This window comes from Mus musculus, chromosome 6 (assembly GCF_000001635.26).
Source record: "Mus musculus strain C57BL/6J chromosome 6, GRCm38.p6 C57BL/6J".
In the NCBI taxonomy this organism is placed as follows: domain Eukaryota; kingdom Metazoa; phylum Chordata; class Mammalia; order Rodentia; family Muridae; genus Mus; species Mus musculus.
In genome coordinates this window covers 51,096,239-51,111,700 of record NC_000072.6, presented here as the reverse complement: position 1 = coordinate 51,111,700, position 15,462 = coordinate 51,096,239, and the positions used below count along the sequence as shown (strand labels likewise).

Genomic DNA, 15,462 nt, shown 5'->3' with positions numbered 1-15,462 from the left:
ACCCAGAACTTGGTAATCACCATGTTTGATCAGACCCGTTCACCATTGCTTCCTAGATGTCTCCCACCCTGTTACCCTTTCAACTCTGTATCCTCTTCATACACTTTCAAATCATTTATTAATAACTTCCAGTTAGTGCTGCCCATGTGTGTCTTAGTGCCATGGTGCCATCCACTGGGGCACGGGCAACTGAGAAGAGGCACCATCTTCTTTTAGGACCATCAACTGCTAATACCTCCTTCATCAAGGGGAGGCCTCAGGGCCCGCCCCACTCACGCTGGAATGTTGACTGTCTTGATCTTATGCTGGTTGTACAGGTAGCCACAGGAGTTGATGTGCAACAGCCATGTGATGTCCAGAAGTCTGCACATCCCAGCTCCCCTCCTCAGCCCTTCCGTCTCTCCACTCTCTTCTGAGCCCTGAATGGGGGGAAGTTGATGTAGATGACTCATCCAAAGCTGAGCAGACACAGTTGCATACCCTTGGCACTTTTGACCAGTTGTGAGAGTCTGCATTAACCACCGCACACTACAAAATGATGCTTCTCTACTCAAAGTTGAAAGCAACACCAATCAATGGATATAAAAATAAACATTTAGAAGACAGTTTGACAGCATGGCCATTTAATACAATAACAGTAGGTTCCATTCTAGGTCATATGGTCTCCCAAGGCATGGGATTACAACCAGGCATGAAATTATTCTTGTGGAGCAGCAGGCCTCATCATCAGTTAGAAAGTGGTTAGTTACCATGGGACCATTGTGTCACAATTATACCGGCAGGCACAGCTTGCCAGGAAGGTTATAATATGCAGGATCCAGTACTGGGTGAGACCATTGGTATCTTTCCCCTGCCCCCAGCAGCCTGCGCAGTACCTTTTGGTAACTATGTAAGCTAATGAACAGGGAAAGAGCTTTGTAGACACTGCTAGCAAAACAGGTGATATCTCCAGCAAAAAGATTTACCATCTGGTTATGGACAGCCAAGAGCAATGGCAGTAAACTGTGCTTCTTTGGCTGTCTCCTGGGCCTCCAGGATCTTTAGTTCACAGGGGGGTACCCCATGCCTGACCTGAGAGTTTCAGACACTGACTCGTGTATTCTGGGAGCAGCATTGTCCACCTATGGCGTGAAACTTCAGCTCAAACTTTACATACACGTGCACACATACATTCTACTGCTCTTTTTGTTTGTTTGTTTGTTTGTTTGTTTGTTTTTGTTTTTCGAGACAGGGTTTCTCTGTGTAGCCCTGGCTGTCCTGGAACTCACTTTGTAGACCAGGCTGGCCTCGAACTCATACATTCTAATTACTTTACAAGCCAGTGTGTTTCTGTAAGGCCTCTTCATCCCATGCCTGACTTTTTGTTGTTGTTTTTTTTTTTTTTTTGATGTAAAAAAATAACTTTATTGAGATATAATTTGCATAGATAAAATTATTTTTTGAAGTAAATCCAATGTATTTTAGAAAAGTCATCATAGTCCAGTTTTACAGTACTTCTATCCTCTTTTCATAGTCTTTGAAGCCATTTGTTGTTGCAATGACAGTCTTGACTATGTTGTGAATTTCATACCAGACTGGCTAAAAATCCAAAATTTTAAAAAGGAAGGAAGGAAGAAAGGAAGAAAAGAAGAAAGGAAAGAAAGAAAGAGAGCGGGAGGGAGGGAGGGAAGAAGGGGGGAAAGAAAAAGAAAGAAAGGAAGGAAGGGAGAGAGAGAGAGAGAGAGAGAGAGAGAGAGAGAGAGAGAGAGAGAGAGAGTTGTTTATTTTTGAGATTGTATTTTGATTACATTTCTTCCATTCTACTCCTCCCTCTAAACCCTCCAATATACATGCCTCTCTCCACTCTCCTTCACATTCATGACTTCCTTTTATCAACTGCTTTTGCATGAATGTATGTATTTGCACATCTATCTATCATCTATCTATCTATCTATCATCTATCTATCATCTATCTATCTATCTACCTATCTATCTGTCTATCTTCCTGAGTATAGCCTGTTGCATTCGTAAAATGTTGCATATGCTTTCATACTTGATCATGTGTCACTGAATAGCCAAGTGGTGTGCTCTTCTCTGGGAAGGACAACTTCCCCTGCTCCCAGTTTCTCTCAGTTGCTTGTGGTCCAGTGGCTCTCAACCTTCCTAACGCTGCAACCCTTTAATACAGTTCCTCAAGTTGCGCTGCCCCTCCCAACCATAAAATTATCTTTTTTACTACTTCATAACTGTAATTTTGAGACTGTTATGAGTCGTCATACATATATCTGATATGCAGGCTATCTGATATGTGACCTCCAAAGAGATCACAACCCACAGGTTGAGAACCAGTGATCTATGTGAAGAGACCACGGAATGAGAAAAACTACAACAGAGATGCCAGAAGCACAGAGGCAGCTCCAACCAGGTAAGAAGGTCTGTTTGTTTGTTCAGCAAATTCTCAATTGGAAGTGGGATCAACACTTCAGCAGTAACTGAAGTAGGGATTCATGTGTCTCTGGACCCTATTTCCATCTGGTGAGTGCTTCCTTGGTTGGCATTTGTGCCAACCCAGGCTGTTAGCAGTTGCACTTGGTACAATGAGGAGCTAACAAGTGAACATAGATATGGTTTTCCTACCTCAGGTCTAAAAGTTTTCTGAAATGAGCAGAAAGTCTTCAGCAGGGTGTCTGGCCATAGAAAGGATCAACATAGCCACAGAAAGGATCAACAGAGCCAGAGCCACTTCCTCCCTTGTTGCTCAGTCTCTTGCTGGGAAAAGAAGCCCCCTGCTGGGTTAGCGTTGGAGACTGAATCTCTAGAACCAGAGCCCAGAAGACAGCAAAAGGGAGAGAGTAGAGGTCTGCTGGTCTGAAGCCTTATAAACAGTGCCAGGATTTTTTCAGAAAAGAAACCAGGCCATTCTGAGCTGTATCAGGCTGTGCTCACTACCATATTTTACGCTGATGCAGCTGAAAGTCAGCACATCCCAGACAGCCATGCCTGGCACATCATTTCTGTCCAAATGTAGACGGATCCCTTCACCAATCAGAAATCAACCCAAAAATAACTGGACTGGCTTCCTTCTGCCCCGACTGGGATCTGTTAGCACTCATCGCTTTCTGAGAACCACAGGGAGGCACATCTTAGGAAAACATTCCTGCCAGCCACTGAAGGAGGGCTGGTGGTTCAGGCTCAGCAGGGGCTCTGGCAGGAATGGAAGCCCGGACTCAAGGTGATGGAGGGCACGTCCGCACCCATGACCTCATGCTGGTAAAACAGCCAGGCTGATCTGCAGTAATGACAAACAGTACCCAGGGCAAAGGTGAGCCTACACTGAGAGAAATGGTAGTACAAAGTTCAAGCTAGGCACACTCTGTGTCAGATTCATCAACCCTGGAGAGCCTTCTTTCTGGCAGGCAGCTTTGACAGCATTTTAGAAGTTTCTCTGGCTAATCAGGTAATCAGGCTGCGGTTGATTAGTGATGTCTGTCATGCAGCAGGAAGGGGCTGGTTGATTCAGGATTTCTCTCAAATTTTAATTTTTAGAAATGAACTCTTCTACCTATGGGAAAAGTTGAGGACTCTGTAGGCTTGCAAAATGAAAACAGTAATTCCTCCATTTTCTTTTTATTACGACAGTATCAAGTGTATAAGAGTTGAGAGGGAGCCCCGTGTCCCATCACATAGCTTCATCCACTATGATTGCTTTACTTATTTATTCCAGAATCCTTCCCTCCGGTCCCTGCTAATCTGCATGTGCTTCTCCTTTGCAGCCCTTCTCATTACAGCTTCCTTAGACTACCAGTCCTGGGCAGAACATTGACTCACGTGTTCCTGAACATATGAACAGAGCACCTACACACACACACACACACACACACACACACACACACACACACACACACACACACACATACGCAGAGGAATGAACACAGTATTTTCTTTGTTAAAACTTTTATTTACTTATTTTTACATGGGCATTTTATCTGCATGCATGTCTGTGTACCACTTGCAGTTTGGTGTCTGGGGGCCAGAAGAGGGTGTCAGATTCCTTGGGATTTGAATAACGGATAGTTGTGGGCTGCCATGTAGATGCTGGGAATTGAACCTGGGTCCTCTGGAAGAGCAGTGCTTTGAACTGCTGAACTGTCATTCCAGCCCTGCTCAGTATTTTCTATGTGCACATTTTATTTCTTCAAATAGAATTACAATTTGCTTAAATTTCTATGTGCACATTTTATTTCTTCAAATAGAATTACAATTTGCTTAAGGCAGAGGCCTCATTTTTATTTCTTGTATGTGAGCCTCCTAATCCTTAAGACACTTACCATGGTCACACACTCAGTAACTTCTTATTCTCAGAGAAACTGGTTTTAAATTAGGACAGAGGGTATACCATGTACCTCAAGCCACATGGACTTTGTTACCACTTTTGGTTCTGTGGCACAGGCTGAGTGGAAATCCCCCGAATTACCCTGAGTTCTTCTGTAACTCAACTTTCCCAACCTGCTTCTACCCATAGGTTAAATGGGGATGGTATATGGTTAGAGAAGATGTGTTGGGGGCATGTAGAGCTATGAATAGATCAGTGAGCACCACGCCAAGTCCAGCTTCATGTTGTCTCAGTGGGATCTCTGCAGTTATTTTCTCAGTCTCTTTCCCAGGACTGCACATTATCAAGATGCTGCTGGAAAAAGCAGAGATTCAAATGTAAAGCCACACCTAGGATCACATCGGCACGATAGTAAGGTAAAAATATGCATGGGGGGTTTGCTCACATCAGCATAGTTAACTGTACCCAGGGTCAGGCCAAATGGAACAGGAAGACATGTGGATGAAATATTATCATAGGAGCAAAGACATGAGAAACTGCTCAGAGCAGCTGAGTGATGATTTCTGACCAACTTTTCATCATCCTTTTGGTTAGTATCTGCAGACACACCCAAGTTCCTAACTCCTCAAGGATGGTGAGGAAGAAACAGGATGTATATGGTTATTTGTGTGTGTGTGTGTGTGTGTGTGTGTGTGTGTGTGTGTGTGTGAGAGAGAGAGAGAGAGAGAGAGAGAGAGAGAGAGAGAGAGGAGACAGCATATGCACATGTATGTTTAATTCAACTGTTGTATATATTAAATAGTTGAAAATAGAAGAGTGTGCTAGGCTTTCTGTAATTGAATTTTCTAAAGCATAAGTAAGTAAAAGGTAGGGAAAGAAGATGAGTTCTTTGATGTCTCCCCCTGGGTTGTGTACAGTTGACCCAATGTCCCTCTCTTGCTTAATGAAGGGGCTTTATTCTGCTCACACTCAAGAGTTGTAGCCTGTTTCTTTGCCTAGAAATGGACATTAAGTTCATGCGCTCTAACAAAAAGGTGGGATGTCCAAAGAGTTAGGGAATGCATACGGGAACAAATCATGGCATAAGAGGCAGCAGAGAAACACGGCGCCCAACTCTCTTCAGGATAGATGGTCCAGCAAAAGAGGCTATGAGATGTATGCGGCCTGCCACCTGTTTTTGTCAATAAAGTTTTATCGGAATACATTCGTTTACATTTTGTCCATAATTTTTGTGTCCACTTGGTGTCAGAGTTAATTTGTTGTGATAAAGATTGTATACCTAATAAATAAATAAATACTAAAGCACAGTTTGCCTTTCATTGAAATTTCTGTCATTTTTGGCCTATAGAATCTGTTTTTGTTTATTGCCTATCACCTGCACCAGCCTTGTGTCAGGTACTTTCATTTCTGGGACTTTTGTAGGTGATATCTCTACCCCAGTGCTCTGTCTGCTTTGTAAACTCACTCCTGTTGTTCTGATGTTAGTATAAATGTCATTTCTCCCATGACACCTTGTTTGGCCCTCAGAAGCTTAGCTAGGTGTCTGTCCTTGCTTCAGAAAATTCAGAATTTGCTACCAGGATGTGAGTCTATGCTGACTGCTTTGTATAGTAATTGTTCAGATCAGAGTTTGGGTCCCCAACTGGACCCTAAGCTTCGTAAGGGCAGGAATCTACCCGTTAACTCTGAATGCCAAGTAGCAGTCACGGAATGCTTAGTTTTAAACCTGATGATCTCACAACCAATGTAGATGTTGCTCCTGTTATAAGTATCACACACACACACACGCACACACATACACACACACACACACACACACACACACACATACACACACACACACACACACACACACACACACACAATCTATAGAAATTCATCATCATACTTTGCTTTTTGAAGAGAATGGGCTCCTCAGTGGACATTCACTGTGGCAGGACAGTGATATCAGAGCCACCCAGTACCACACTTGCTCCCTGCCCCCCAAACATCTTCTTATCAACTCTTCTCTCCCCTTTCTGAGTAAACAGAGGATAACCTACTGAGATTGAAATTATAGAGAATTTAAGAATGAATCTACTTTTTCTTGACCCCTCTACACCAGAATGCTCAACTTTAGCCTCAAGGAGAAAAGTCTTTCCCTCATGGCTCTTAGAGCATATTTATTCCCTTTTTCCTTTTACAGAGAAAGTGGAAAACCAATCCTGTGTGTTATTTCAAGAAGGCGATTTCGTTGAATCCCTTTTCCAGGAAGCCAGGCAGTGGCTTGCAAAGCTTATTTCCTCTTGGCAGGGCTCATGAGATCTTGGTCTGCCTATGTGTAGCTGTGAACTGGCCTCCGAAGACAGCTACCTTAATTCTTTCCTCAAATGCCCAGTGTTAATGTCTAAGATAGTCGCATCTGTGTGAAAGGACATCTCCTGGCAAGGCTTACTGATGTTAATCCACTTATTAAATGAAAGTTGGTAATATTATTCGGATGAGATGGTCTGAATTCCCAGATATACCTCAAATCCCCAATTCAATTTTTTTCTGAGATGTGGAAATTTTCACTGCCATGTTTGCACACCATGAAGTGCTTACCTCTTGTCCTCATGCTCTTGTTTCGGCTCTTTTTATGGTCATTTCCAGCAGGCCTGCTTTGTCATGTTTCTTGCAAGCCCTCAGAGCCTATGCCCATTAACGCCAATGCTCTTTCATTACCACAGATGAGCACTTACGACTTAGTATCACAGGCATTTCCTCTGCAGTCTCTTCCACTCTCTTTTTAAGGCAAGGAAAAAAGCTCCTTAGAAGAAATTATGTAACTCTAGAAATAGCAGCCAGCATTTGAGACATCCTGTGACAGCGAAAAGCCAAATTCCAGATGTGGGGTTTTGATTCTCCAAAGAAATGTGCGTAAGGAAGGAGGGATTGGAGTCTGGTCAGGAACGCCTGAGACATTTGCTGATTGTCCTGTCCATGAAGTGAAGCTCCAGACAGGCAAGGAGAAGGGAGTTGGGACCCAGGCCCAGACCATGCTACCTCTGGCCCTATTTGTCCAGAAGCCCACTGTCTAATGGTGGACTTTCCCAGGCCTGGCCCATCAGGAACAACTTCCTGATGGTCTCAGGAAGTGCTTACCCCAGGAATTCTCAAGTAGGGCAATCAGGACAAGGTGCCCTCCCTGCTCCTTCCTTCCTTTCTTTCTTTCCTTCCTCCCTCCTTCCCTTCTTACTTTCTTTCCTTCCTTCCTATCTCCCTTCCTTCCTTCCTTCCTTCCTTCCTTCCTTCCTTCCTTCCTTCCTTCCTCCCCCCCTCTCTCTTTCTTTCTTTCTTTCTTTCTTTCTTTCTTTCTTTCTTTCTTTCTTTCTTTCTTTCTTCCTTTCTTTCTTTCTTTCTTTCTTTCTCTCTTTCTGCATCTGTTTTCCTTTGGGGTCCTCTCTGCGTATGTTGAACAAGTAACTCCCTGAGCTTTTAAAGTTGACCTTTTGCATCCTTTATCTGAAGTAACTGCTTATTTTTCTGGTTTAGTTTAGTCATAGTTGGTATTTATTTTTTTTCAGATCACACACAGACATGCTTTCAAGTTTTGTCAAGAAATAAACAACATAATAACATTCATAAATAACATTCATAAATATTTATCATATGCAGATATGTGAAGATTTTTAAAGGAAAAGGGGGGACCTGGGGCTGTGTTAAAGTGGAGTTCAGCAGGAGAAAAGGAAACATTCTTTATTTTATTGTTTGAAAACTTGAAGGCAGTCACACAAGGAAGAAACACAAGGAAGTTTTCAAAGCTTTCAAAGGAACCGTGTTCTGTCCCCAGTGTAAAAGCAAGGAAAACAGCTCTTGATTTCCTTAGAAATTTGGATCCGCTGTCCCACAATGACAGGGTGAAGAAATGATTGCACTTAAGAGACGCTGAGTCATGGAGGAGAGGACACTGGCTCTGGAACCAATCAATGACCTAAGACAGAGCTGCTTGGGTCAGGCCACTTGGCATTCCTGCCTTCCCTTTCTCGGAGAGGCCTGTGCTGTCTCCTGGGTCTGGAAGAGAAAGTTGCCTGTAGTTCACTTCAAGAGTCTGGGAAGTGACTGGAGCTCATCAGACAGGATGCAGGGGTTGGAATGGTGGGCACATTCTGAAAACATCTCTGGTTTTGTCTCTGGTTTTGTCCAAGCAGTCGCCCTGGGTTTGCTAAGTAGTTGTCTTAGAGCATTTTGAGAAGACCAAAAGACTAAGAACTTTTTAGGGACCCTGATTAGGTAATACAGAGTGGAATATTCTTGATCTGTGTAATTTCTGCCCAAGTTTATTAGGGTATTTATGGTATCCTTTGTCACTCCCCTCTTTCCCAGACAAAGCACTGTTGTCTTTGGGGCAAATGACTCAGTCCCAGGGCCCCTTCCTGGGCTCAGTGGATGTTTAGTGCCCTTCCTTGTTGTTACCCAGTAAGTGACAGCTACACCCAGTCTTAGTGCATTTGGGCTGTTGTATAACAAAACACTATGCATCAGGTATAAGAACAACTCCTTAGTCTCTTACATTTCTAGAGGCTTTGATATCTAAGATAAAGTAACCTGCACTCTGGGAAAAGACAACCTCAGTGGAAGAGATGCAAGGTTTCTCTCCAGCCTCCTTTGCTTTCTCACCTTTATTTTGTAGCACTGGAGATGAAACTCAAAGCCTTGTGCACGACAGACAAGGATTCTACCTCTGAGTTACATTCTCAGACCATTTTTATTTTATACATTTTGAGAAAAGGTCTTGTTAACCTGCCCAGGCTGGCCTTCGAAATGTGCAGTCCTTCTGTCTTAGCCTCCTGTGTACCTGATGTTAAAGGCATGTGCTACCAAAGTTGGTCAGGCCTCTTTTATAAGGGCACTAATCTCAAATCAGGAAACTCTAGCCATATATCCCAATCATCTCCCAAAGGCCTAGCTTCCTCACATATCACCCAAAGAGGGAAAATTTCAACATGGGTTTAGGAGATGTGCAAACATTTATATTATGGTATGTTCCCATTCTCAGATGCTACCGTCAAAAATGTCTTCCAATATCACTGGGTTGGGACAAAGAGAAAATCTAGCTGAAAACCTCTGGTTAGGCCAAAGTTTGACTTCTGTTTCCTTCTCCCTGCCACTAGACAGGCGTGTCTCTTGTCTCTCACTCACACACTTATCCATGTCATTTATTCTTTGCTCACAGGCCTTTCTCCTCTAGAAATGCCACACTGAGGGACATGGATGACTATATAAAATACAAAATGAAGTCTTTGTACTGATGACTTAATTTTTTTTACATTAACTTTTTTTCTGGGTTGGTGTTAAAAATCCTAAGATATACTAGCACTCAGGTTGATGTGTGCAGAAATTGTGTGTGCCAGAGCTGTTTCATTTAGTTGTACAGGTTTGGAGTTTGAAACTTGAGGCAGCACATGTGAAGTGGAGACAACCGAATTTCCTAGCCTCTAACTCCAGGAAGTGCTATCTACGAGACACTATGAGGGAGGGGCCCCTTGATGCTGACGCTGAGGCTCTGTTCTGCACTGTTCAAGCATTGGAAACCTTTGTTCAATCAGACAAAGCTGACATCCAGCATCAACCCAACCCCAACATTCCAATTTCCAGAAGAAAACCAATCAACTCTATGATTTCATGTAATGAATGGCTCAGCCTGGCGCTCATCGGCAAGTGGGATGTAGGAACTGCACCTCCCAAAGCATCCATGGTGAGAATATTAAAGGGGACATTAGTCTGTGGGGGATGGAGAAGGGTACTCACTTTCTGATCAGCTAAAAGATGGCAAGAGCTCTGTTCTGACCCTGTGCCTTTTACTTCTTAAGTAATGGTAATATTTGATTGAAAACATTGCCCCAGTGATTGGCTCAAAATGGGACAACTCTGAAGAACACATCAGGGCAGGAAGAATCCATTCACTCTGCCCTTGTCTTAGGGCTTCTATTGCTGTGGAGAGATATCATGACCAAAACAACTCTTATAAAGGAAAATATTTAACTGTGGCTGGCTTACAATTCAGAGGCTTGGTCCATTATTTTCATGGTGGGAAGCATGGCAGCACACAGGCAGACATGGTGCTAGAGGAGACAAGAGTTCTACATCTGGATTAGAAGGCAGCAGGAAGAAAGAGTCCACCACTGGGCTTGGTTTGAGCTTCTGAAACCTCAAAGCCCACTCTCATGATACACGTCCTCCAACAAGGTCACACATACTCCAACAAGGCCACAAGTCCTAAAGCCTTCAGATGATGCCCCTCCCTAGTGGGGAGCCTATGGGAGCCATTTTTATGCAAACCACTATAGCCATTTATCAAAAACCATTGGGACTCAATGGCCCCACACATGATAAGATGGCTCTACAAACCTTCTAGTAAAACTCCAGCTGCGCACTCCCACTGGAAGAGACTGCTCTGCTGCCTTCCAGGAAAGATGCAGTACCCGGTGAGAGCATCTTTCCTAGCACTATCCTGGGTAATTTGTTAGTTGTTAGTCGGCTTTTGTTTCTGACGAGGTGGGAAATATACACAAGTGTGTAAAAGGACAAATTAATAAAATTTCATCCTGGTTGCAGAATAGAAGCAGGTTATTTGTAATGGCCAATTATGTATGTCAAAATGCCAAGCCACTGTGTTGAAATACCCAGTTTGATAATAGTCTGGATATTTTTGTGCGCTTTTAAAAAAATAATACTAACTTCACTATGTATTCTGAATAAAGAAGACTGTCCCTTCTAAAGTGGGAGAGCCTCACCCACTTGGTTGAAGACCTGCACAGAGCAGCAAACTTATCTTCCGTGGACAGAAGTGAATGCTGCAGGAAATAGCCTTGGAAGCTTACTACAACGTGACTCTTTCAGCCAGAGAGGCCCGCTCTGCAGAGTCTGAGCCACCCTCCACAGTCATGTGAGCCAAGGCTTTCAATTCATATCCTGTTGGTTCTCTTTCTTTGGAGGGCCTAGACTCTCCTGTGTCTTAGTCCTTTCTCCAGTCATCCAATGATACAATTGGCCTGGGGTAGCCAAGGAACAAATTATCAGGGGAGAGTTATTTTGAAAAGACCTTTGGGTGATTTGTATGTGAGTAGGGCTGAGTACTCGGTTAGAATCATACTCTCCTCACAAAAAATAGGCCCTGCTTCACACCACCTCATCAACCTTGCCTTCATGTGGTGAGTGACCTTAGGCACACAGCAATATAGTATTCTTATCTGATGAACACAGATGACAGTGCAGGCCCAGACTGCAGTGAGGTGCAGAGGGTGTCTCAGGCAAGGGGTCACAGGAAGACATATTTTCCGTTTTCTAGGTGTGTGTGTTGTATAACATCTCTCTGTTTCTATTATCACATGTTGTATGAAACACAGCTCTGGGACTGGGGTGCCACCGTCTGCCACTCCAACCAGCCTTTGGTCCTAACCTTTGGTGCTTCTTTTTAGATAAACGACACAGTGTCAGCAGTTTGCCTTGTGTGGTTCAGAGCCCTGGGTCTGACTTGTGTTCAGCAGAGCAAGGCCTAGCCAGGATGGACCCTGGGTATTAAAGACTCAGGTCTCTCTGTGGAAATGCTGTACAGGGGGGGATTGTCGGGGACTTTAGATGAAGTCATGGGTCACTCAGGAGATGTTGGTGCAACAAATCGATACAATGTAGTCAGACTGCTGCTGAGTAAGGACCGGTAGATGTATGTGACAGATTTTCATGGTTGGTACAGGGGAGCACGCTTGCCCGAGGTTAATGGCTGAAGCTCATGTGTGGATGTAAGTGATCCTTTCTGACCACCGTGGGCAGTGTGATGGTGATGGCACATTACTTTCAACCATTCCCCTCCTGTCAGAGTATCAGAGTGCTTGCTTATGAAGTGAGCTCCAACCTGCAGTTGGTTGCAGGACACCCAAAAGGCTATGCGAAACTACTTTTCCTGTGTTCTGTCATTCTGGATGAAATGTGTCCTGGATATTTAAAATGCATGTCTTGTAATTTATGGTAACATAAACAAAATGGAGCAACCTAGCCTGAAACTCCAAAGACAGAGGGGAGGGCAGAGACGTGCGGCCATGGATAATTCAGTTAGGGCATTCATCTCAGCTTACACGCTCAGCTTGAGTTCAAGTTGTGAAAAGTTGGATCAGCTTCTATCCTACCATGAAAGAGGACATTCTGAAAAAAATATTGCTTTGGATTTGTTTTTAACTTAGGCATATGAGTGTTTTGCTTTCACGTATATGTGCACCATATGTGTGCAATGCCTCCAGAGGCCTGAAGAGGGCGTCACATCCCCATGAACTAGAGTTATGGACAAATGACTTTCTTAAAAATCTTAAAGAAAGCAGTTCACTTGAAAACATTGAAGTGACACCAATGTATATGCAAACATATTTAGAAACTTTTATTGGGTAAGCAAAATTTCCCTATTCCAGGAAAAGAAGTTATTTAGGTACTATTTAATGGAAATCACAATATAACCTTAAAATTTCTGATCAAGTGATTTCCTCTCATTCCTGTGGTCTGCCTCAGAGTTAGTCTTTCTGCTAATCCCTGGACTGCTATAATGCCTATGCTAATTGGACTTATATGGAAATGCTATACGGGGCAATGGCTAACAGAATATAAATTTCACTGTACATTAGGGGTTTAATTGTATGTAAAGCACTGTCAGTTTAAAGTTTCCCATAAATAACATAGAGACGATAAAGGTGGTGACTGTGCTGGACAGCATCCTAGCACTGTAAAAAGGACCTCTGATGAATCAACATTAAGGAGGCAAGGCTTTGGTGCACAGTCTTGGAGGGTTCAGTGGACAATCACTTGGATCCTCTGTTGGGCCTGTGGAATGGCAGTATCTCACGCAGAAGCATAACATACCTGCTGTTAGGAGACTTGGTACTTACTAGCAGATTAGCGATAATTACTGTATTTGGTCTTTCTCCAGCTAGGTCTTATCTCTTTCTTTTTTAGAACTTACAACACCATTATCCAGGAACCAAGCATTCAGCCCAGGAGAGTGTGGAGACATTGCATATTCAAATCATCAACATCATAATGAGTATTTCATCAGTTGAATTGGCTGGTAGATGTTAGCTCTCAAACAATTGTGGTAGATGCTTTAAGAGACCAAGAACAAAGTCCTGGCAATCAGAGGAAGGAGATAGTACCCCTAGGAGAGCCTTCTAAAAGCTTGGCCTTCCAGAATGGACTTGACTACAAAAGACAGTGTGGCAACACAGCCCTGGCACACACATGGCTCAGAAACTGGATGGTGCAGGGCCACACTGGGCCACAGAGACAAGCCCAGCTGGATGAAGAGGGGAGGGAACATATGAAGTGAGATGGAGAATGTAGGATCTGTCACCAGCACCTTGAGTGCACGCCAAGTGTCGATGTTGGATTTGGTGGGTGGGGAAGCCCTTGAAGGATTCTAAGCTGTGAACGCCATGGTCAGGGTTGTCTTCTCTAGAAGGGGCCTTTCATGAGTTACCCAGGGAACGCATAAAATATTGGCAAAGCCATTGGTCCTGGGATTTAGAATGAACTCGGAGCCAGACCACAGCCCAATGTAGATGAGATTTTGGCTCTAAGGATAAGGATTAGCTCAGACCTGAAAACTCACAGGGGTCAGATTCAGCTGGTCTGGTCCCCATGTCAACAGCAGTGCCAACGATTTATGTGTTTTTGGAGTAACCTCACCCCTTCCACTTCCACTCCCTCCTCTCTGTAACAGAGACACAGGACCGGCAGTGATCGATGATAGCACACAGCCTACATCTGGAGAAGAGCCAAGCTGGGTGCGTTTGTCTCAACCTTGTCATAAAAAAGTTGTAGCATCCTGCATGTTACCTCCACCAGTTTTAAAGGGGGCAAAGTATGACTTGGGGACATGTTGCCACCGTATGTTCTGTGTGCCATTGATGTGATCAACACTGGACAGTTACACTTCAGGGTCTCCTGAAGCACTGGGGACACAGAGGCCACGGCCATACACCATTAGAGCTCTGAGCCCTGGGGGTGGGGCACTGCGGTGACTCTTTGGAGGAAACGGCACCTCTCATCTCTTCCTCTCACTTTCTTTATATTCTTTATAGTATTGCCTTTGAGCTGTTGCTGCAGTACCTGTGGGCCGTCTGTCGATGCAGTGTCTGCAAGTAGCATATCTTGGATCAAGCGATGCATATCTTGGAGCCACCTGGTCTGAGACTCCCCCAGGACTCTTAAGGCTTCACTGTCAACATGAGTGTAAAAAGGCTACAGGCCAGCTTGGATGCTTTTATCAGCAGAAAAATCCAATCTTAAGTAATCAAATGTCAACCAAATTTTCTAGTTTGGTGAAAAGGGAGCTGATGGTGTGGTGACCTATATTGTAGAGAATCAGACTTTTAATCCTGACATCCACAGTGGCTGTTCTTCCCATATCTGTTCCCCTCATACTTGTGGTAGTGTGATGTCTGATGCTCCACACATAGCCTCATCTTCACCAGATAGGTGGGGCAGCTATAGGCCACTTGCCTGCTTCTGAACAATCCTCAGAAGTGCCCATGCTGACCACTGGAAAGTCCTATGACCTTGTGACACTTGCCTCTCTGTGCCCAAGGTTTCTAATTAGTCAAGTGTACGACAGTAACCCCCTGTACAGATGTTGTAAGAATGCAATGAATGATCACTGGCTTGCTTTAGTGTTTCCCCAGACCATCTTCAGCAACCTGCTGGTGAGTCAGAGGATAAACTTAGTGAATTGTGACTAACTTAAAAAAAGAGAGAAGTGTGTTAGAGTGGGTGCAAAGAGCGAATGACAATGCACGCTGCATGCCATTAGCGGATGGCGTTTTGTGGAGCTTGTCATTGAGTTTTATATGTATTCATAAACTGTGCGACTGTAATGGAAAGTTGTGTAATAGTTCATGAGGAGAGATTGAGAAGGATTAGCTTGAGCTAATTAGGGTGAAAGGCTGAGGCAGGAGGTGTTCTTCTCACCAGGGCACCGGGAGAGAAGGGGCATGCTGGGGAGAAATGCGAATTGCAAACCCTTCTCTAGGATTTACCACCATGGCAGCTCTCTGACTGAAGAGCTGTGCTCACCTGCAGCCCGTGCAGCATCCTTGAGTCAGACTTCTGTATCTCCCCAGCGTCAGAGAATGAAACTGTGGGGAAGAAGC

At 44.0% G+C, this 15,462-nt stretch overlaps 1 long non-coding RNA gene across 1 annotated transcript; it reads left to right on the top strand.

Moving 5' to 3' along the window:
• The first annotated feature begins 11,028 nt into the window (after positions 1-11,028).
• Positions 11,029-15,186, top strand: Gm32190. Its single transcript, XR_377660.2, has 3 exons — positions 11,029-11,219; positions 13,271-14,097; positions 14,395-15,186. It is a non-coding gene; the product is annotated as a predicted gene, 32190 (long non-coding RNA).
• The last annotated feature ends 276 nt before the right edge of the window (positions 15,187-15,462 follow it).